Raw genomic sequence first — 22,778 nt, forward strand, 5'->3', positions numbered from 1 at the left:
ATCAACAGAAAATGACTAGATATCATTAGGATGTGTCCCCCAACCTTCCCCGATTCCATTAACAATTATGAAAGGTGCCGCCATTGACGTCCATGGACGTCCAATTCTCCCATTCATTTCTAACGGCTTTTACTTTGTTTTTTGCCAATGACTGGCATTATGATCCATTCTATTGATAGACCTGAGTGGGGCTAAGATCTGTATCTCCACAGAGGAAAGACCAAGGTGTGTAATTTCTCCCGAAATTGCAGTTTCTAGTTATTATTATAACCTTGGTCTTTCCTATGGAAAGAACAAGGTATTGTTATTCTGCAACTTTATTCGCCTTATTATTATTATTTATTATATCTTCATCTTATTCTCCGCGTTTTTTCGGCGCGCCGCGCAGCCCGAACCGTACCTCCGATCGGCACCGTTGAAGTATCGGCACGACCGGATTTTTCGCGCGACGCAGGGACTTTTTCAAAATCCCCCGAAAAATTTTCCGTTCGCCCGTAAACGGCAATTTTCCGAAAAAAAAAAAAAGTTAAAAAATGTATCTAGTCCTACAATTTTTGACCAAATCACATAATTTGGGTATCAAAAATTCCGGGACGATGAGGGGCATAAAAGTTGTATACAGAATTTGGCAAAAATTTACGGTTCCCCGGAAATTTGCCAAAAACTTTCCTATTCATTTTGAATGAAAAAAAAACGCACGCTGCACAGCCCGAACCGTTTGACCGATCGGCACCGTTCAAATATCGGCACGACCGGAATTTTCGCGCAACGATGGGAATTTTTCAAACGGACCCGAAAAATTTTCCCTTCGCCCGTAAACGGCAATTTTCCGGAAAAAAAAAAAAGTTTCAAAATGTATCTAGTCCTACAATTTTTGACCAAATCACACAATTTGGGCATCAAAAATTCCGGGACGGTGAGGGGCATAAAAGTTGTATACAGAATTTGGAAAAAAATTACGCTTCCTCGGAAATTTGCCAAAAACTATCCCATTCATTTCGAATGGGAAAAGTCCCATTCACTTCCAATGGGATTTCCAATGGAATTTACATTGCATTGATGCCATTGACGGCCATGCATGTCGAATCTACTGATGCCAATGTACTTGGATTCAATTGACTATATGGATGTCGATGCCATTGACTGCCATGGACGTCCAAAATTTTTCCCATTCATTTTCAATGGGGAAAAAACAAAATTACCCCAAATCAACAGAAAATGACCAGATATCAATAGGACGTGTCCCCCAAACTTCCCCAATTCCATTGACGCTTATGAAGGGTGCCGCCATTGACTTACATGGACGTCCAAAATTTTTCCCATTCATTTTCAAAGGGGAAAAAACTAAATTTCTCCAAATCAACAGAAAATGACCAGATATCAATAGGACGTATATCCCAAACGTCCCCAATTCCATTGACGCTTATGGGGGGTGCTGCCATTGACGTCCATGGACGTCCAAAATTTTACCCATTCATTTTCAATGGGAAATTTTTTTTTTTCCCCAAATCAACAGAAAATGACTAGATATCAATAGGACCTGTCCCCCAAATGTCCCCGATTGCATTGCTGCTTATGGAGGGTGATGCCATTGACGTCCAGGGACGTCCAAACTTCCCATTCATTTCCAATGGCATTTCTTCATGTTTGTTCATTCTTTTGATGCCAATGTACTTGGATTCCATTGACGCTTATGTAAGTTGATACCATTGACGTCCATGGACGTCCAAAATTTTTCCCATTCATTTTCAATGGGAATTTTTTTTTTTTCCCCAAATCAACAGAAAATGACTAGATATCATTAGGACGTGTCCCCCAAATGTCCCCGATTGCATTACCGCTTATGGGGGGTGATGCCATTGACGTCCATGGACGTCCAAACTTCCCAATCATTTCCAAAGCCATTTCTTCATGTTTGTTCATTTTATTGATGCCAATGTACTTGGATTCCATTGACGCTTATGTAAGTTGATACCATTGACGTCCATGGACGTCCAAAATTTTTCCCATTCATTTTCAATGGGAATTTTTTTTTTTTCCCCAAATCAACAGAAAATGACTAGATATCATTAGGACGTGTCCCCCAAATGTCCCCGATTGCATTGCCGCTTATGGGGGGTGATGCCATTGACGTCCATGGACGTCCAAACTTCCCATTAAATACCAATGGCATTTCTTCATGTTTGTTCATTCTTTTGATGCCAATGTACTTGGATTCCATTGACGCTTATGTAAGTTTATACCATTGACGTCCATGGACGTCCAAAATTTTTCCCATTCATTTTCAATGGGAATTTTTTTTTTTTCCCCAAATCAACAGAAAATGACTAGATATCAATAGGACGTTTCCCCCAAATGTGCCCGATTGCATTGCTGCTTATGGAGGGTGATGCCATTGACGTCCACGGACGTCCAAACTTCCCATTCATTTCCAATGGCATTTCTTCATGTTTGTTCATTCTATTGATGCCAATGTACTTGGATTCCATTGACGCTTATGTAAGTTGATACCATTGACGTCCATGGACGTCCAAAATTTTTCCCATTCATTTTCAATGGGAATTTTTTTTTTTTTCCCCAAATCAACAGAAAATGACTAGATATCATTAGGACGTGTCCCCCAAATGTCCCCGATTGCATTGCCGCTTATGGGGGGTGATGCCATTGACGTCCATGGACGTCCAAACTTCCCATTCATTTCCAAAGGCATTTCTTCATGTTTGTTCATTCTATTGATGCCAATGTACTTGGATTCCATTCACGCTTATGTAAGTTGATACCATTGACGTCCATGGACGTCCAAAATTTTTCCCATTCATTTTCAATGGGATTTTTTTTTTTTCCCCAAATCAACAGAAAATGACTAGATATCATTAGGACGTGTCCCCCAAATGTCCCCGATTGCATTGCCGCTTATGGAGGGTGATGCCATTGACGTTCATGGACGTCCAAACTTCCCATTCATTTCCAATGGCATTTCTTCATGTTTGTTCATTTTATTGATGCCAATGTACTTGGATTCCATTGACGCTTATGTAAGTTGATACCATTGACGTCCATGGACGTCCAAAATTTTTCCCATTCATTTTCAATGGGAATTTTTTTTTTTTCCCAAATCAACAGAAAATGACTAGATATCAATAGGACGTGTCCCCCAAACTTCCCCGATTCCATTAACAATTATGGAGGGTGCTGCCATTGACGGACATGGACGTCCAATTCTCCCAATCTTTTCTAATGGCTTTAACTATGTTTAGTGCCAATGACTGGCATTATGATCCATTCTATTGATAGACCTGAGTGGGGCTAAGATCTGTATCTCCACAGAGGAAAGACCAAGGTGTGTAATTTCTCCCGAAATTGCAGTTTCTAGTTATTATTATTATTCATCTTATTCTCCGCGTTTTTTTGAGCCAACGCACAGCCCAAACCGTAGCACCGATCGGCACCGTTCAAGTATCGGCACGACCGGATTTTTCGTGTGACGATGGGAATTTTTCAAACCGCCACAAAAAATTTTCCGTTCGCCCGTAAACGGCAATTTTCCGAAAAATAAAAAAAGTTTCAAAATGTATCTAGTCCTACAATTTTTGACCAAATCACATAATTTGGGCATCAAAAATTCCGGGACGGTGAGGGGCATAAAAGTTGTATACAGAATTTGGCAAAAATTTACGGTTCCCCGGAAATTTGCCAAAAACTTTCCTATTCATTTTGAATGGAAAAAAAACGCGCGCTTCACAGCCCGAACCGTTAGACCGATCGGCACCGTTCAAGTATCGGCACGACCGGAATTTTCGCGTGACACAGGAAACTTTACAAATGGCCCCGAAAATTTTTCCGTTCGTCCGTAAACGGCAATTTTCCGTGAAAAAAAAAAAAGTTTCAAAATATATCTAGTCCTACAATTTTTGACCAAATCACATAATTTGGGCATCAAAAATTCCGGGACGGTGAGGGGCATAAAAGTTGTATACAGAATTTGGAAAAAAATTACGCTTCCTCGGAAATTTGCCAAAAACTATCCCATTCATTTCGAATGGGAAAAGTCCCATTCACTTCCAATGGGATTTCCAATGGAATTTACATTGCATTGATGCCATTGGCGGCCATGCATGTCGAATCTACTGATGCCAATGTACTTGGATTCAATTGACTATATGGATGTCGATGCCATTGTCTGCCATGGACGTCCAAAATTTTTCCCATTCATTTTCAATGGTGAAAAAACAAAATTACCCCAAATCAACAGAAAATGACCAGATATCAATAGGACATGTCCCCCAAACTTCCCCAATTCCATTGACGCTTATGAAGGGTGCCGCCATTGACTTACATGGACGTCAAAAATTTTTCCCATTCATTTTCAATGGGGAAAAAACTAAATTTCTCCAAATCAACAGAAAATGACCAGATATCAATAGGACGTATATCCCAAACGTCCCCAATTCCATTGACGCTTATGGGGGGTGCTGCCATTGACGTCCATGGACGTCCAAAATTTTACCCATTCATTTTCAATGGGAAATTTTTTTTTTTCCCCAAATCAACAGAAAATGACTAGATATCAATAGGACCTGTCCCCCAAATGTCCCCGATTGCATTGTTGCTTATGGAGGGTGATGCCATTGACGTTCAGGGACGTCCAAACTTCCCATTCATTTCCAATGGCATTTCTTCATGTTTGTTCATTCTTTTGATGACAATGTACTTGAATTCCATTGACGCTTATGTAAGTTTATACCATTGACGTCCATGGACGTCCAAAATTTTTCCCATTCATTTTCAATGGGAATTTTTTTTTTTTCCCCAAATCAACAGAAAATGACTAGATATCAATAGGACGTGTCCCCCAAACTTCTCCAATTCCATTGACGCTTATGAAGGGTGCCGCCATTGACGGCCATGGATGTCCAATTCTCCCAATCTTTTCTAATGGCTTTTACTTTGTTTAGTGCCATAGACTGGCATTATGGTCCATTCTATTGATAGACCTGAGTGGGGCTAAGATTTGTATCTCCACAGAGGAAAGACCAAGGTGTAATTTCTCCCGAAATTGCAGTTTCTAGTTACGTAAGGTTATGTTATTCTACAACTTTATTATTATTATTATGCAATGGTTTCTCCGCGTTTTTTCGGCGCGCCGCGCAGCCCGAACCGTACCACCGATCGGCACCGTTCAAGTATCGACACGACCGGAATTTTCGCGCGACGATGGGAATTTTTCAAACGACCCCGAAAATTTTTTCGTTCGCCCGTAAACGGCGATTTTCCGATTTTTTACAACTTTTTCAAAACGCTACTTGTCCTACAATTTTTGACCAAATCACATAATTTGGACATCAAAAATTCCGGGACGGTGGGGGGCATAAAGATTGTATACAGAATTTGGAAAAAATTTACGGTTCCCCAGAAATTTGACAAAAACTTGCCCATTCATTTTTAATGAGAAAAATAAAATTTCAAAATGTATCTAGTCCTACAAATTTTCACCAAATCACACAATTTGGGCATCAAAAAATCCAGGATGGGGAGGGGAATAAAGGTTATTAACACAATTTGGAAAAAATATACGGTTCCCCGGAAATTTGCCAAAAACCTGCCCATTCATTTTTAATGGGAAAAAAAGACAACTTTCAAACTGTTACTAGTCCGTCATTTTTTGACGAAAACACACAAGATGGGCGTCAAAAATTCCGGGATGGTGAGGGGCATAAAAAATACCGAGAAATTTTTTTTGATAAAATGTACGGTTTCCCGGCAAATTGCCAAAAACTGGCCCATTCATTTTTAATGGGAAACAAAGAAAAGTTTCAAATTGTATCTTGTCCTTCAATTTTTGACCAAATCACACAATTTGGGCATCATAAATTCAGTGATGGTGAGGGGCATAAAAGTTGTATACAGCATTTGTAACAAATTTACGGTTTCCCAGAAACTTGCCAAAAACTTTCCCATTCATTTCTAATGAGAACATTTCCCATTCACTTCCAATGGGATTTCCTATTGATTTTTTTTTTTTTTTACATTGCAGTGATGCCATTGACGGCCATGCATGTCGAATCTATTGATGCCAATGTACTTGGATTCAATTGACTATATGGATGTCGATGCCATTGACGGCCATGGACGTCCAAAATTTTTCCCATTCATTTTAAATGGGGAAAAAACTACATTTCCCCAAATCAACAGAAAATGACCAGATATCAAGAGGACGTGTCCCCCAAACGTCCCCAACTCCATTGAGGCTTATAGGGGGTGCTGCCATTGACGTCCATGGACGTCCAAAATTTTTCCCATTCATTTTCAATGGGGAAAAAACTACATTTCCCCAAATCAACAGAAAATGACCAGATATTAATAGGACGTATACCCCAAACGTCCCCAACTCCATTGACGCATATGGGGGGTGCTGCCATTGACGTCCATGGACGTCCAAAATTTTTCCCATTCATTTTCAATAGGAATTTTTTTTTTTCCCAAAATAAAAAGAAAATGACTAGATATCATTAGGCCGTGTCCACCAAATGTCCCCGATTGCATTGCCGCTTATGGAGGGTGATTCCATTGACGTCCATGGACGTCCAAACTTCCCATTCAATTCCAATGGCATTTCTTCATGTTTGTTCATTCTATTGATGCCAATGTACTTGGATTCCATTGACGCTTATGTAAGTTGATACCATTGACGTCCATGGACGTCCAAAATTTTTCCCATTCATTTTCAATGGGAATTTTTTTTTTTCCCCAAATCAACAGAAAATGACTAGATATCAATAGGACGTGTCGCCCAAATGTCCCCGATTGCATTGCCTCTTATGGAGGGTGATGCCATTGACGGCCATGGACGTCCAAATTTCCCATTAATTTCTAATGGCTTTTAATCATGTTTTTTCATTCTATTGATGCCAATGTACTTGGATTCCATTGACGCCTATGTAAGTTGATACCATTGACGTCCATGGACGTCCAAAATTTTCCCCATTCATTTTCAATGGGAATTTTTTTTTTTCCCCAGATCAACAGAAAATGACTAGATATCATTAGGACGTGTCCCCCAAATGTCCCCGATTGCATTGCCGCTTATGGAGGGTGATGCCATTGATGTCCATGGACGTCCAAACTTCCCATTCATTTCCAATGGCATTTCTTCATGTTTGTTCATTCTATTGATTTCAATGTACTTGGATTCCATTGACGCTTATGTAAGTTGATACCATTGACGTCCATGGACGTCCAAAATTTTTCCCATTCATTTTCAATGGGAATTTTTTTTTTTCCCCAAATCAACAGAAAATGACTAGATATCAATAGGACGTTTCCCCCAAATGTCCCCGATTGCATTGCCGCTTATGGAGGGTGATGCCATTGACGTCCATGGACGTACAAACTTCCCATTCATTTCCAATGGCATTTCTTCATGTTTGTTCATTCTATTGATGCCAATGTACTTGGATTCCATTGACGCTTATGTAAGTTGACACCATTGACGTCCATGGACGTCCAAAATTTTTCCCATTCATTTTCAATGGGAATTTTTTTTTTTTTCCAAATCAACAAAAAATGACTCGATATCATTAGGACGTGTCCCCCAAATGTCCCCGATTGCTTTGCCGCTTATGGAGGGTGATGCCATTGACGTCCATGGACGTCCAAACTTCCCATTCATTTCCAATGGCATTTCTTCATGTTTGTTCATTCTATTGATGCCAATGTACTTGGATTCTATTGACGCTTATGTAAGTTGATACCATTGACGTCCATGGACGTCCAAAATTTTTCCAATTCATTTTCAATGGTAATTTTTTTTCCCCCCAAATCAACAGAAAATGACTAGATATCATTAGGACGTGTCCCCCAAACTTCCCCGATTCCATTAACAATTATGAAAGGTGCCGCCATTGACGTCCATGGACGTCCAATTCTCCCATTGATTTCTAATGGCTTTTACTTTGTTTTGTGCCAATGACTGGCATTATGATCCATTCTATTGATAGACCTGAGTGGGGCTAAGATCTGTATCTCCACAGAGGAAAGACCAAGGTGTGTAATTTCTCCCGAAATTGCAGTTTCTAGTTTATTATTATTATAGGTCAATAATTGTTGACGTTTTTTTCGGCGCGCCGCACAGCCCGAACCGTACCTCCGATCGGTACCGTTCAAGTATCGGCACGACCGGAATTTTCGCGCGACGATGGGAATTTTTCAAACGGCCCCGAAAAATTTTCCGTTCACCCGTAAACGGCAATTTTCCGAAAAAAAAAAAAGTTTCAAAATGTATCTAGTCCTACAATTTTTGACCAAATCACATAATTTGGACATCAAAAATTCCGGGACGGTGAGGGGCATAAAAGTTGTATACAGAATTTGGCAAAAATTTACGGTTCCCCGGAAATTTGCCAAAAACTTTCCTATTCATTTTGAATGGAAAAAAAACGCGCGCTTCACAGCCCGAACCGTTAGACCGATCGGCACCGTTCAAGTATCGGCACGACCGGAATTTTCGCGTGACACAGGAAAATTTACAAATGGCCCCGAAAATTTTTCCGTTCGTCCGTAAACGGAAATTTTCCGTGAAAAAAAAAAAGGTTTCAAAATGTATCTAGTCCTACAATTTTTGACCAAATCACATAATTTGGGCATCAAAAATTCCGGGACGGTGAGGGGCATAAAAGTTGTATACAGAATTTGGAAAAAATTTACGGTTCCCCGGATATTTGCCAAAAACTATCCCATTCATTTCTAATGGGAAAAGTTCCCATTCACTTTCAATAGGATTTCCAATGGACTTTACATTGCATTGCCATTGACGGCCATGCATGTCGAATCTATTGATGCCAATGTTCTTGGATTCAATTGACTATATGGATGTCGATGCCATTGACGGCCATGGACGTCCAAAATTTTTCCCATTCATTTTCAATGGGGAAAAAACTACATTTCCCCAAATCAACAGAAAATGACCAGATATCAATAGGACGTGTCCCCCAAACGTCCCCAACTCCATTGACGCTTATAGGGGGTGCTGCCATTGACGTCCATGGACGTCCAAAATTTTTCCCATTCATTTTCAATGGGGAAAAAACTACATTTCTCCAAATCAACAGAAACTGACCAGATATCAATAGGACGTATACCCCAAACGTCCCCAACTCCATTGACGCTTATGGGGGGTGCTGCCATTGACGTCCATGGACGTCCAAAATTTTACCCATTCATTTTCAATGGGAATTTTTTTTTTTTCCCCAAATCAACAGAAAATGACTAGATATCAATAGGACGTGTCCCCCAAATGTCCCCGATTGCATTGCTGCTTATGGAGGGTGATGCCATTGACGTCCTGGGACGTTCAAACTTCCCATTCATTTCCAATGGCATTTCTTCATGTTTGTTCATTCTATTGATGCCAATGTACTTGGATTCCATTGACGCTTATGTAAGTTGATACCATTGACGTCCATGGACGTCCAAAATTTTTCCCATTCATTTTCAATGGGAATTTTTTTTTTTTCCCCAAATCAACAGAAAATGACTAGATATCAATAGGACGTTTCACCCAAATGTGCCCGATTGCATTGCTGCTTATGGAGGGTGATGCCATTGACGTCCACGGACGTCCAAACTTCCCATTAATTTCTAATGGCATTTCTTCATGTTTGTTCATTCTATTGATGCCAATGTACTTGGATTCCATTGACGCTTATGTAAGTTGATACCATTGACGTCCATGGACGTCCAAAATTTTTCCCATTCATTTTCAATGGGAATTTTTTTTTTTCCCCAAATCAACAGAAAATGACTAGATATCATTAGGACGTGTCCCCCAAATGTCCCCGATTGCATTGCCGCTTATGGAGGGTGATGCCATTGACGTTCATGGACGTCCAAACTTCCCATTAAATCCCAATGGCATTTCTTCATGTTTGTTCATTCTATTGATGCCAATGTACTTGGATTCCATTGACGCTTATGTAAGTTGATACCATTGACGTCCATGGACGTCCAAAATTTTTCCCTTTCATTTTCAATGGGAATTTTTTTTTTCTCCCCAAATCAACAGAAAATGACTAGATATCATTAGGACGTGTCCCCCAAATGTCCCCGATTGCATTGCTGCTTATGGAGGGTGATGCCATTGACGTCCATGGACGTCCAAACTTCCCATTCATTTCCAATGTAATTTCTTCATGTTTGTTCATTCTATTGATGCCAATGTACTTGGATTCCATTGACGCTTATGTAAGTTGATACCATTGACGTCCATGGACGTCCAATTCTCCCATTGATTTCTAATGGCTTTTACTTTGTTTAGTGCCATTGACTGGCATTATGGTCCATTTTATTGATAGACCTGAGTGGGGCTAAGATTTGTATCTCCACAGAGGAAAGACCAAGGTGTAATTTCTCCCGAAATTGCAGTTTCTAGTTATTATTATTATTCAATAATTGTTGACGTTTTTTTCGGCGCGCCGCGCAGCCCGAACCGTGCCTCCGATCGGTACCATTGAAGTATCGGCACGACCGGAATTTTCGCGCGACGATGGGAATTTTTCAAACGGCCCCGAAAAATTTTCCGTTCGCCCGCAAACGGCAAATTTCCGGAAAAAAAAAAAAGTTTCAAAACGCTACTTGTCCTACAATTTTTGACGAAATCACATAATTTGGACATCAAAATTTCCGGGACGGTGGGGGGCATAAAGATTGTATACAGAATTTGGAAAAAATTTACGGTTCTCCGGATATTTGCCAAAAACTATCCCATTCATTTCCAATGGGAAAAGTTCCCATTCACTTTCAATAGTATTTCCAATGGACTTTACATTGCATTGATGCCATTGACGGCCATGCATGTCGAATCTATTGATGCCAATGTACTTGGATTCATTTGACTATATGGATGTCGATGCCATTGACGGCCATGGACGTCCAAAATTTTTCCCATTCATTTTCAATGGGGAAAAAACTACATTTCCCCAAATCAACAGAAAATGACCAGATATCAATAGGACGTGTCCCCCAAATGTCCCCAACTCCATTGACGCTTATAGGGGGTGCTGCCATTGACGTCCATGGACGTCCAAAATTTTCCCCATTAATTTTTCAATGGGGAAAAAACTAAATTTCCCCAAATCAACAGAAAATGACCAGATATTAATAGGACACAAACCCCAAACGTCCCCAACTCCATTGACGCTTATGGGGGCTGCTGCCATTGACGTCCATGGACGTCCAAAATTTTTCCCATTCATTTTCAATGGGGAAAAAACTAAATTTCCCCAAATCATCAGAAAATGACCAGTTATCAATAGGAGGTCTCCCCCAAATGTCCCCAACTCCATGGACGCATATAGGGGGTGCTGCCATTGACGTCCATGGACGTCCAAAAATTTTCCCATTCATTTTCAATGGGGAAAAAACTAAATTTCCCCAAATCAACAGAAAATGACCAGATATTAATAGGACGTATACCCCAAACGTCCCAAATTCCATTTACGCTTATGGAGGGTGATGCCATTGACGTTCATGGACGTCCAAACTTCCCATTCATTTCCAATGGCATTTCTTCATGTTTGTTCATTCTATTGATGCCAATGTACTTGGATTCCATTGACGCCTATGTAAGTTGATACCATTGACGTCCATGGACGTCCAAAATTTTTCCCATTCATTTTCAAAGGGAATTTTTTTTTCTTTCCCCAAATCAAAAAAAAATGACTAGATATCATTAGGACGTGTCTCCCAAATGTCCCCGATTGCATTGCCGCTTATGGAGGGTGATGCCATTGACTTCCATGGACGTCCAAAATTCCCATTCATTTCCAAAGGCATTTCTTCATGTTTGTTCATTCTATTGATGCCAATGTACTTGGATTCCATTGACGCCTATGTAAGTTGATACCATTGACGTCCATGGACGTCCAAAATTTTTCCCATTCATTTTCAATGGGAATTTTTTTTTTCCCCAAATCAACAGAAAATGACTAGATATCATTAGGACGTGTCCCCCAAATGTCCCCGATTGGATTGCTGCTTATGGAGGGTGATGCCATTGACGTTCATGGACGTCCAAACTTCCCATTTATTTCCAATGGCATTTCTTCATGTTTGTTCATTCTATTGATGCCAATGTACTTGGATTCCATTGACGCTTATGTAAGTTGATACCATTGACGTCCATTGACGTCCAAAATTTTTCCCATTCATTTTCAATGGGAATTTTTTTTTTTTTCCCCCAAATCAACAGAAAATGACTAGATATCATTAGGACGTGTCCCCCAAATGTCCCCGATTGCATTGCCGCTTATGGAGGGTGATGCCATTGACGTTCATGGACGTCCAAACTTCCCATTAAATCCCAATGGCATTTCTTCATGTTTGTTCATTCTATTGATGCCAATGTACTTGGATTCCATTGACGCTTATGAAAGTTTATACCATTGACGTCCATGGACGTCCAAAAATTTTCCCATTCATTTTCAATGGGAATTTTTTTTTTTTTTCCCCAAATCAACAGAAAATGACTAGATATAATAGGACGTGTCCCCCAAATGTCCCCGATTGCATTGCCTCTTATGGAGGGTGATGCCATTGACGTCCACGGACGTCCAAACTTCCCATTTATTTCCAATGGAATTTCTTCATGTTTGTTCATTCTATTGATGCCAATGTACTTGGATTCCATTAACGCTTATGTAAGTTGATACCATTGACGTCCATGGACGTCCAAAATTTTTCCCATTCATTTTCAATGGGAATTTTTTTTTTTCCCCAAATCAACAGAAAATGACTAGATATCAATAGGACGTGTCGCCCAAATGTCCCCGATTGCATTGCCTCTTATGGAGGGTGATGCCATTGACGGCCATGGACGTCCAAATTTCCCATTAATTTCTAATGGCTTTTAATCATGTTTTTTCATTCTATTGATGCCAATGTACTTGGATTCCATTGACGCCTATGTAAGTTGATACCATTGACGTCCATGGACGTCCAAAATTTTCCCCATTCATTTTCAATGGGAATTTTTTTTTTTCCCCAGATCAACAGAAAATGACTAGATATCATTAGGACGTGTCCCCCAAATGTCCCCGATTGCATTGCCGCTTATGGAGGGTGATGCCATTGATGTCCATGGACGTCCAAACTTCCCATTCATTTCCAATGGCATTTCTTCATGTTTGTTCATTCTATTGATTTCAATGTACTTGGATTCCATTGACGCTTATGTAAGTTGATACCATTGACGTCCATGGACGTCCAAAATTTTTCCCATTCATTTTCAATGGGAATTTTTTTTTTTCCCCAAATCAACAGAAAATGACTAGATATCAATAGGACGTTTCCCCCAAATGTCCCCGATTGCATTGCCGCTTATGGAGGGTGATGCCATTGACGTCCATGGACGTACAAACTTCCCATTCATTTCCAATGGCATTTCTTCATGTTTGTTCATTCTATTGATGCCAATGTACTTGGATTCCATTGACGCTTATGTAAGTTGACACCATTGACGTCCATGGACGTCCAAAATTTTTCCCATTCATTTTCAATGGGAATTTTTTTTTTTTTCCAAATCAACAAAAAATGACTCGATATCATTAGGACGTGTCCCCCAAATGTCCCCGATTGCTTTGCCGCTTATGGAGGGTGATGCCATTGACGTCCATGGACGTCCAAACTTCCCATTCATTTCCAATGGCATTTCTTCATGTTTGTTCATTCTATTGATGCCAATGTACTTGGATTCTATTGACGCTTATGTAAGTTGATACCATTGACGTCCATGGACGTCCAAAATTTTTCCAATTCATTTTCAATGGTAATTTTTTTTCCCCCCAAATCAACAGAAAATGACTAGATATCATTAGGACGTGTCCCCCAAACTTCCCCGATTCCATTAACAATTATGAAAGGTGCCGCCATTGACGTCCATGGACGTCCAATTCTCCCATTGATTTCTAATGGCTTTTACTTTGTTTTGTGCCAATGACTGGCATTATGATCCATTCTATTGATAGACCTGAGTGGGGCTAAGATCTGTATCTCCACAGAGGAAAGACCAAGGTGTGTAATTTCTCCCGAAATTGCAGTTTCTAGTTTATTATTATTATAGGTCAATAATTGTTGACGTTTTTTTCGGCGCGCCGCACAGCCCGAACCGTACCTCCGATCGGTACCGTTCAAGTATCGGCACGACCGGAATTTTCGCGCGACGATGGGAATTTTTCAAACGGCCCCGAAAAATTTTCCGTTCACCCGTAAACGGCAATTTTCCGAAAAAAAAAAAAGTTTCAAAATGTATCTAGTCCTACAATTTTTGACCAAATCACATAATTTGGACATCAAAAATTCCGGGACGGTGAGGGGCATAAAAGTTGTATACAGAATTTGGCAAAAATTTACGGTTCCCCGGAAATTTGCCAAAAACTTTCCTATTCATTTTGAATGGAAAAAAAACGCGCGCTTCACAGCCCGAACCGTTAGACCGATCGGCACCGTTCAAGTATCGGCACGACCGGAATTTTCGCGTGACACAGGAAAATTTACAAATGGCCCCGAAAATTTTTCCGTTCGTCCGTAAACGGAAATTTTCCGTGAAAAAAAAAAAGGTTTCAAAATGTATCTAGTCCTACAATTTTTGACCAAATCACATAATTTGGGCATCAAAAATTCCGGGACGGTGAGGGGCATAAAAGTTGTATACAGAATTTGGAAAAAATTTACGGTTCCCCGGATATTTGCCAAAAACTATCCCATTCATTTCTAATGGGAAAAGTTCCCATTCACTTTCAATAGGATTTCCAATGGACTTTACATTGCATTGCCATTGACGGCCATGCATGTCGAATCTATTGATGCCAATGTTCTTGGATTCAATTGACTATATGGATGTCGATGCCATTGACGGCCATGGACGTCCAAAATTTTTCCCATTCATTTTCAATGGGGAAAAAACTACATTTCCCCAAATCAACAGAAAATGACCAGATATCAATAGGACGTGTCCCCCAAACGTCCCCAACTCCATTGACGCTTATAGGGGGTGCTGCCATTGACGTCCATGGACGTCCAAAATTTTTCCCATTCATTTTCAATGGGGAAAAAACTACATTTCTCCAAATCAACAGAAACTGACCAGATATCAATAGGACGTATACCCCAAACGTCCCCAACTCCATTGACGCTTATGGGGGGTGCTGCCATTGACGTCCATGGACGTCCAAAATTTTACCCATTCATTTTCAATGGGAATTTTTTTTTTTTCCCCAAATCAACAGAAAATGACTAGATATCAATAGGACGTGTCCCCCAAATGTCCCCGATTGCATTGCTGCTTATGGAGGGTGATGCCATTGACGTCCTGGGACGTTCAAACTTCCCATTCATTTCCAATGGCATTTCTTCATGTTTGTTCATTCTATTGATGCCAATGTACTTGGATTCCATTGACGCTTATGTAAGTTGATACCATTGACGTCCATGGACGTCCAAAATTTTTCCCATTCATTTTCAATGGGAATTTTTTTTTTTTCCCCAAATCAACAGAAAATGACTAGATATCAATAGGACGTTTCACCCAAATGTGCCCGATTGCATTGCTGCTTATGGAGGGTGATGCCATTGACGTCCACGGACGTCCAAACTTCCCATTAATTTCTAATGGCATTTCTTCATGTTTGTTCATTCTATTGATGCCAATGTACTTGGATTCCATTGACGCTTATGTAAGTTGATACCATTGACGTCCATGGACGTCCAAAATTTTTCCCATTCATTTTCAATGGGAATTTTTTTTTTTCCCCAAATCAACAGAAAATGACTAGATATCATTAGGACGTGTCCCCCAAATGTCCCCGATTGCATTGCCGCTTATGGAGGGTGATGCCATTGACGTTCATGGACGTCCAAACTTCCCATTAAATCCCAATGGCATTTCTTCATGTTTGTTCATTCTATTGATGCCAATGTACTTGGATTCCATTGACGCTTATGTAAGTTGATACCATTGACGTCCATGGACGTCCAAAATTTTTCCCTTTCATTTTCAATGGGAATTTTTTTTTTCTCCCCAAATCAACAGAAAATGACTAGATATCATTAGGACGTGTCCCCCAAATGTCCCCGATTGCATTGCTGCTTATGGAGGGTGATGCCATTGACGTCCATGGACGTCCAAACTTCCCATTCATTTCCAATGTAATTTCTTCATGTTTGTTCATTCTATTGATGCCAATGTACTTGGATTCCATTGACGCTTATGTAAGTTGATACCATTGACGTCCATGGACGTCCAATTCTCCCATTGATTTCTAATGGCTTTTACTTTGTTTAGTGCCATTGACTGGCATTATGGTCCATTTTATTGATAGACCTGAGTGGGGCTAAGATTTGTATCTCCACAGAGGAAAGACCAAGGTGTAATTTCTCCCGAAATTGCAGTTTCTAGTTATTATTATTATTCAATAATTGTTGACGTTTTTTTCGGCGCGCCGCGCAGCCCGAACCGTGCCTCCGATCGGTACCATTGAAGTATCGGCACGACCGGAATTTTCGCGCGACGATGGGAATTTTTCAAACGGCCCCGAAAAATTTTCCGTTCGCCCGCAAACGGCAAATTTCCGGAAAAAAAAAAAAGTTTCAAAACGCTACTTGTCCTACAATTTTTGACGAAATCACATAATTTGGACATCAAAATTTCCGGGACGGTGGGGGGCATAAAGATTGTATACAGAATTTGGAAAAAATTTACGGTTCTCCGGATATTTGCCAAAAACTATCCCATTCATTTCCAATGGGAAAAGTTCCCATTCACTTTCAATAGTATTTCCAATGGACTTTACATTGCATTGATGCCATTGACGGCCATGCATGTCGAATCTATTGATGCCAATGTACTTGGATTCATTTGACTATATGGATGTCGATGCCATTGACGGCCATGGACGTCCAAAATTTTTCCCATTCATTTTCAATGGGGAAAAAACTACATTTCCCCAAATCAACAGAAAATGACCAGATATCAATAGGACGTGTCCCCCAAATGTCCCCAACTCCATTGACGCTTATAGGGGGTGCTGCCATTGACGTCCATGGACGTCCAAAATTTTCCCCATTAATTTTTCAATGGGGAAAAAACTAAATTTCCCCAAATCAACAGAAAATGACCAGATATTAATAGGACACAAACCCCAAACGTCCCCAACTCCATTGACGCTTATGGGGGCTGCTGCCATTGACGTCCATGGACGTCCAAAATTTTTCCCATTCATTTTCAATGGGGAAAAAACTAAATTTCCCCAAATCATCAGAAAATGACCAGTTATCAATAGGAGGTCTCCCCCAAATGTCCCCAACTCCATGGACGCATATAGGGGGTGCTGCCATTGACGTCCATGGACGTCCAAAAATTTTCCCATTCATTTTCAATGGGGAAAAAACTAAATTTCCCCAAATCAACAGAAAATGACCAGATATTAATAGGACGTATACCCCAAACGTCCCAAATTCCATTTACGCTTATGGAGGGTGATGCCATTGACGTTCATGGACGTCCAAACTTCCCATTCATTTCCAATGGCATTTCTTCATGTTTGTTCATTCTATTGATGCCAATGTACTTGGATTCCATTGACGCCTATGTAAGTTGATACCATTGACGTCCATGGACGTCCAAAATTTTTCCCATTCATTTTCAAAGGGAATTTTTTTTTCTTTCCCCAAATCAAAAAAAAATGACTAGATATCATTAGGACGTGTCTCCCAAATGTCCCCGATTGCATTGCCGCTTATGGAGGGTGATGCCATTGACTTCCATGGACGTCCAAAATTCCCATTCATTTCCAAAGGCATTTCTTCATGTTTGTTCATTCTATTGATGCCAATGTACTTGGATTCCATTGACGCCTATGTAAGTTGATACCATTGACGTCCATGGACGTCCAAAATTTTTCCCATTCATTTTCAATGGGAATTTTTTTTTTCCCCAAATCAACAGAAAATGACTAGATATCATTAGGACGTGTCCCCCAAATGTCCCCGATTGGATTGCTGCTTATGGAGGGTGATGCCATTGACGTTCATGGACGTCCAAACTTCCCATTTATTTCCAATGGCATTTCTTCATGTTTGTTCATTCTATTGATGCCAATGTACTTGGATTCCATTGACGCTTATGTAAGTTGATACCATTGACGTCCATTGACGTCCAAAATTTTTCCCATTCATTTTCAATGGGAATTTTTTTTTTTTTCCCCCAAATCAACAGAAAATGACTAGATATCATTAGGACGTGTCCCCCAAATGTCCCCGATTGCATTGCCGCTTATGGAGGGTGATGCCATTGACGTTCATGGACGTCCAAACTTCCCATTAAATCCCAATGGCATTTCTTCATGTTTGTTCATTCTATTGATGCCAATGTACTTGGATTCCATTGACGCTTATGAAAGTTTATACCATTGACGTCCATGGACGTCCAAAAATTTTCCCATTCATTTTCAATGGGAATTTTTTTTTTTTTTCCCCAAATCAACAGAAAATGACTAGATATAATAGGACGTGTCCCCCAAATGTCCCCGATTGCATTGCCTCTTATGGAGGGTGATGCCATTGACGTCCACGGACGTCCAAACTTCCCATTTATTTCCAATGGCATTTCTTCATGTTTGTTCATTCTATTGATGCCAATGTACTTGGATTCCATTAACGCTTATGTAAGTTGATACCATTGACGTCCATGGACGTCCAAAATTGTTCCCATTATTTTTCAATGGGAATTTTTTTTTTTCCCCAAATCAACAGAAAATGACTAGATATCATTAGGACGTGTCCCCCAAATGTCCCCGATTGCATTGCCGCTTATGGAGGGTGATGCCATTGACGTTCATGGACGTCCAAACTTCCCATTAAATCCCAATGGCATTTCTTCATGTATGTTCATTCTATTGATGCCAATGTACTTGGATTCCATTGACGCTTATGTAAGTTGATACCATTGACGTCCATGGAATTCCAAAAATTTTCCCATTCATTTTCAATGGGATTTTTTTTTTTTTTCCCCAAATCAACAGAAAATGACTAGATATCAATAGGACGTGTCCCCCAAATGTCCCCGATTGCATTGCCTCTTATGGAGGGTGATGCCATTGAAGTCCACGGACGTCCAAACTTCCCATTCATTTCCAATGGGATTTCTTCATGTTTGTTCATTCTATTGATGCCAATGTACTTGGTATCCATTGACGCTTATGTAAGTTGATACCATTGACGTCCATGGACGTCCAAAATTTTTCCCAATTATTTTCAATGGGAATTTTTTTTTTTCCCCAAATCAACAAAAAATGACCAGATATCAATAGGACGTGTCCCCCAAACTTCTCCAATTCCATTGACGCTTATGAAGGGTGCCGCCATTGACGGCCATGGATGTCCAATTCTCCCAATCTTTTCTAATGGCTTTTACTTTGTTTAGTGCCATAGACTGGCATTATGGTCCATTCTATTGATAGACCTGAGTGGGGCTAAGATTTGTATCTCCACAGAGGAAAGACCAAGGTGTAATTTCTCCCGAAATTGCAGTTTCTAGTTACCTTGGTCTTTCCAAGGGAAAGAACAAGGTTATGTTGTTGTACAACTTTATTGTACTTCTTTATTACCTTGGTCTTTCCAAGGGAAAGAACAAGGTAATGCTGTTCTGCAACTTTATCGTACTTATTATTACCTTGGTCTTTCCAAAGGAAAGAACAAGGTAATGATATTCTACAACTTTATTGTACTTATTATTATTACCTTGGTCTTTCTGAAAGAAAGAACAAGGTATTGTTATTGTGCAACTTTATTACCTTGGTCTTTCCAAGGGAAAGAACAAGGTTATGTTGTTGTACAACTTTATTGTACTTCTTTATTATTATTCTTTATTATTATTATTATTCAATAATTGTTGACGTTTTTTTCGGCGCGCCGCGCAGCCCGAACCGTAGCACCGATCGGCACCGTTCAAGTATCGGCACGACCGGAATTTTCGCGCGACGATGGGAATTTTTCAAACGGCCCCGAAAAATTTTCCGTTCGCCCGTAAACGGCAAATTTCCGAAAAAAAAAAAAAGTTTCAAAACGCTACTTGTCCTACAATTTTTGACCAAATCACATAATTTGGGTATCAAAAATTCCGGGACGGTGAGGGGCATAAAAGTTGTATACAGAATTTGACAAAAATTTACGGTTCCCCGGAAATTTGCCAAAAACTTTCCTATTCATTTTGAATGGAAAAAAAACGTGCGCTTCACAGCCCGAACCATAGCACCGATCGCCATCGTTCAAGTTTTGGCATGACCGGAATTTTCGTGCGACGCAGGGTCTTTTTCAAACGGCCCCGAAAAATTTTCCGTTTGCCCGTAAACGGCAATTTTCCGTAAAAAAAACAAAAGTTTCAAAACGCTACTTGTCCTACAATTTTTGACCAAATCATATAAATTGGACATCAAAAATTTCGGGACGGTGGGGGGCATAAAGATTGTATACAGAATTTGGAAAAAAATTACGGTTCCCCGGATATTTGCCAAAAACTATCCCATTCATTTCTAATGGGAAAATTTCCCATTCACTTCCAATGGGATTTCCATTGGAATTTACATCATTGATGCCATTGACGGCCATAAATGTCGAATCTATTGATGCCAATGTACTTGGATTCAATTGACTATATGGATGTCGATGCCAATGACGGCCATGGACGTCCAAAATTTTTCCCATTCATTTTCAATGGGGAAAAAACTACATTTCCCCAAATCAACAGAAAATGACCAGATATCAATAGGACGTGTCCCCCAAACGTCCCCAACTCCATTGACGCTTATAGGGGGTTCTGCCATTGACGGCCATGGACGTCCAAAATTTTTCCCATTCATTTTCAATGGGGAAAAAACTAAATTTCCCCAAATCAACAGAAAATGACCAGATATTAATAGGACGTATACCCCAAACGTCCCCAACTCCATTGACGCTTATGGGGGGTGCTGCCATTGACGTCCATGGACGTCCAAAATTTTTCCCATTCATTTTCAATGGGGAAAAAACTAAATTTCCCCAAATCAACAGAAAATGACTAGATGTCAATAGGACGTGTCCCCCAAACTTCCCCAATTCCATTTACGCTTATGGAGGGTGATGCCATTGACGTTCATGGACGTCCAAACTTCCCATTCATTTCCAATGGCATTTCTTCATGTTTGTTCATTCTATTGATGCCAATGTACTTGGATTCAATTGACGCTTATGTAAGTTGATACCATTGACGTCCATGGACGTCCAAAATTTTTCCCATTCATTTTCAATGGGAATTTTTTTTCCCCCCCAAATCCATGGACGTCCAATTCTCCCATTCATTTCTAATGGCTTTTACTTTGTTTCGTGCCATTGACTGGCATTATTGTCCATTCTGCAGATCGACCTGAGTGGGGCTAAGATCTGTATCTCCACAGAGGAAAGACCAAGGTGTAATTTTTCCCGAAATTGCAGTTTCTAGTTATTATTATTATTATAATTCATCTTATTCTCCGCGTTTTTTCGGCGCGCCGCACAGCCCGACCCGTAGCACCGATCAGCACCGTTCAAGTATCGGCACGACCGGAATTTTCGTGCGACGCGGGCAATTTTTCAAACGGCCCCGAAAAATTTTCCGTTCGCCCGTAAACGGCAATTTTCCGGAAAAAAAAAAAAGTTTCAAAATGTATCTAGTCCTACAATTTTTGACCAAATCACATAATTTGGGCATCAAAAATTCCGGGACATTGAGGGGCATAAAAGTTGTATACAGAATTTGGCAAAAATTTACGGTTCCCTGGAAATTTGCCAAAAACTTTCCTATTCATTTTGAATGGAAAAAAAACACGCGCTTCACAGCCCGAACCGTTAGACCGATCGGCACCGTTCAAGTATCGGCACGACCGGAATTTTCGCGTGACACAGGAAACTTTACAAATGGCCCCGAAAATTTTTCCGTTCGTCCGTAAACGGCAATTTTCCGGAAAAAAAAAAAAGTTTCAAAATGTATCTAGTCCTACAATTTTTGACCAAATCACACAATTTGGGCATCAAAAATTCCGGGACGGTGAGGGGCATAAAAGTTGTATACAGAATTTGGAAAAAAATTACGCTTCCTCGGAAATTTGCCAAAAACTATCCCATTCATTTCGAATGGGAAAAGTCCCATTCACTTCCAATGGGATTTCCAATGGAATTTACATTGCATTGATGCCATTGACGGCCATGCATGTCAAATCTACTGATGCCAATGTACTTGGATTCTATTGACTATATGGATGTCGATGCCATTGACGGCCACGGACGTCCAAAATTTTTCCCATTCATTTTCAATGGGGAAAAAACAAAATTTCCCCAAATCAACAGAAAATGACCAGATATCAATAGGACGTGTCCCCCAAACTTCCCCAATTCCATTGACGCTTATGAAGGGTGCCGCCATTGACTTCCATGGACGTCCAAAATTTTTCCCATTCATTTTCAATGGGGAAAAAACTAAATTTCTCCAAATCAACAGAAAATGACGAGATATCAATAGGATGTATACCCCAAACGTCCCCAACTCTATTGACGCTTATGGGGGGTGCTGCCATTGACGTCCATGGACGTCCAAAATTTTTCCCATTCATTTTCAATGGGAATTTTTTCCCCCCCCCCAAATCAACAGAAAATGACTAGATATCAATAGGACGTGTCCCCCATATGTCCCCGATTGCATTGCTGCTTATGGAGGGTGA

Source organism: Corythoichthys intestinalis, chromosome 1 (assembly GCF_030265065.1).
Source record: "Corythoichthys intestinalis isolate RoL2023-P3 chromosome 1, ASM3026506v1, whole genome shotgun sequence".
NCBI classification, from domain to species: domain Eukaryota; kingdom Metazoa; phylum Chordata; class Actinopteri; order Syngnathiformes; family Syngnathidae; genus Corythoichthys; species Corythoichthys intestinalis.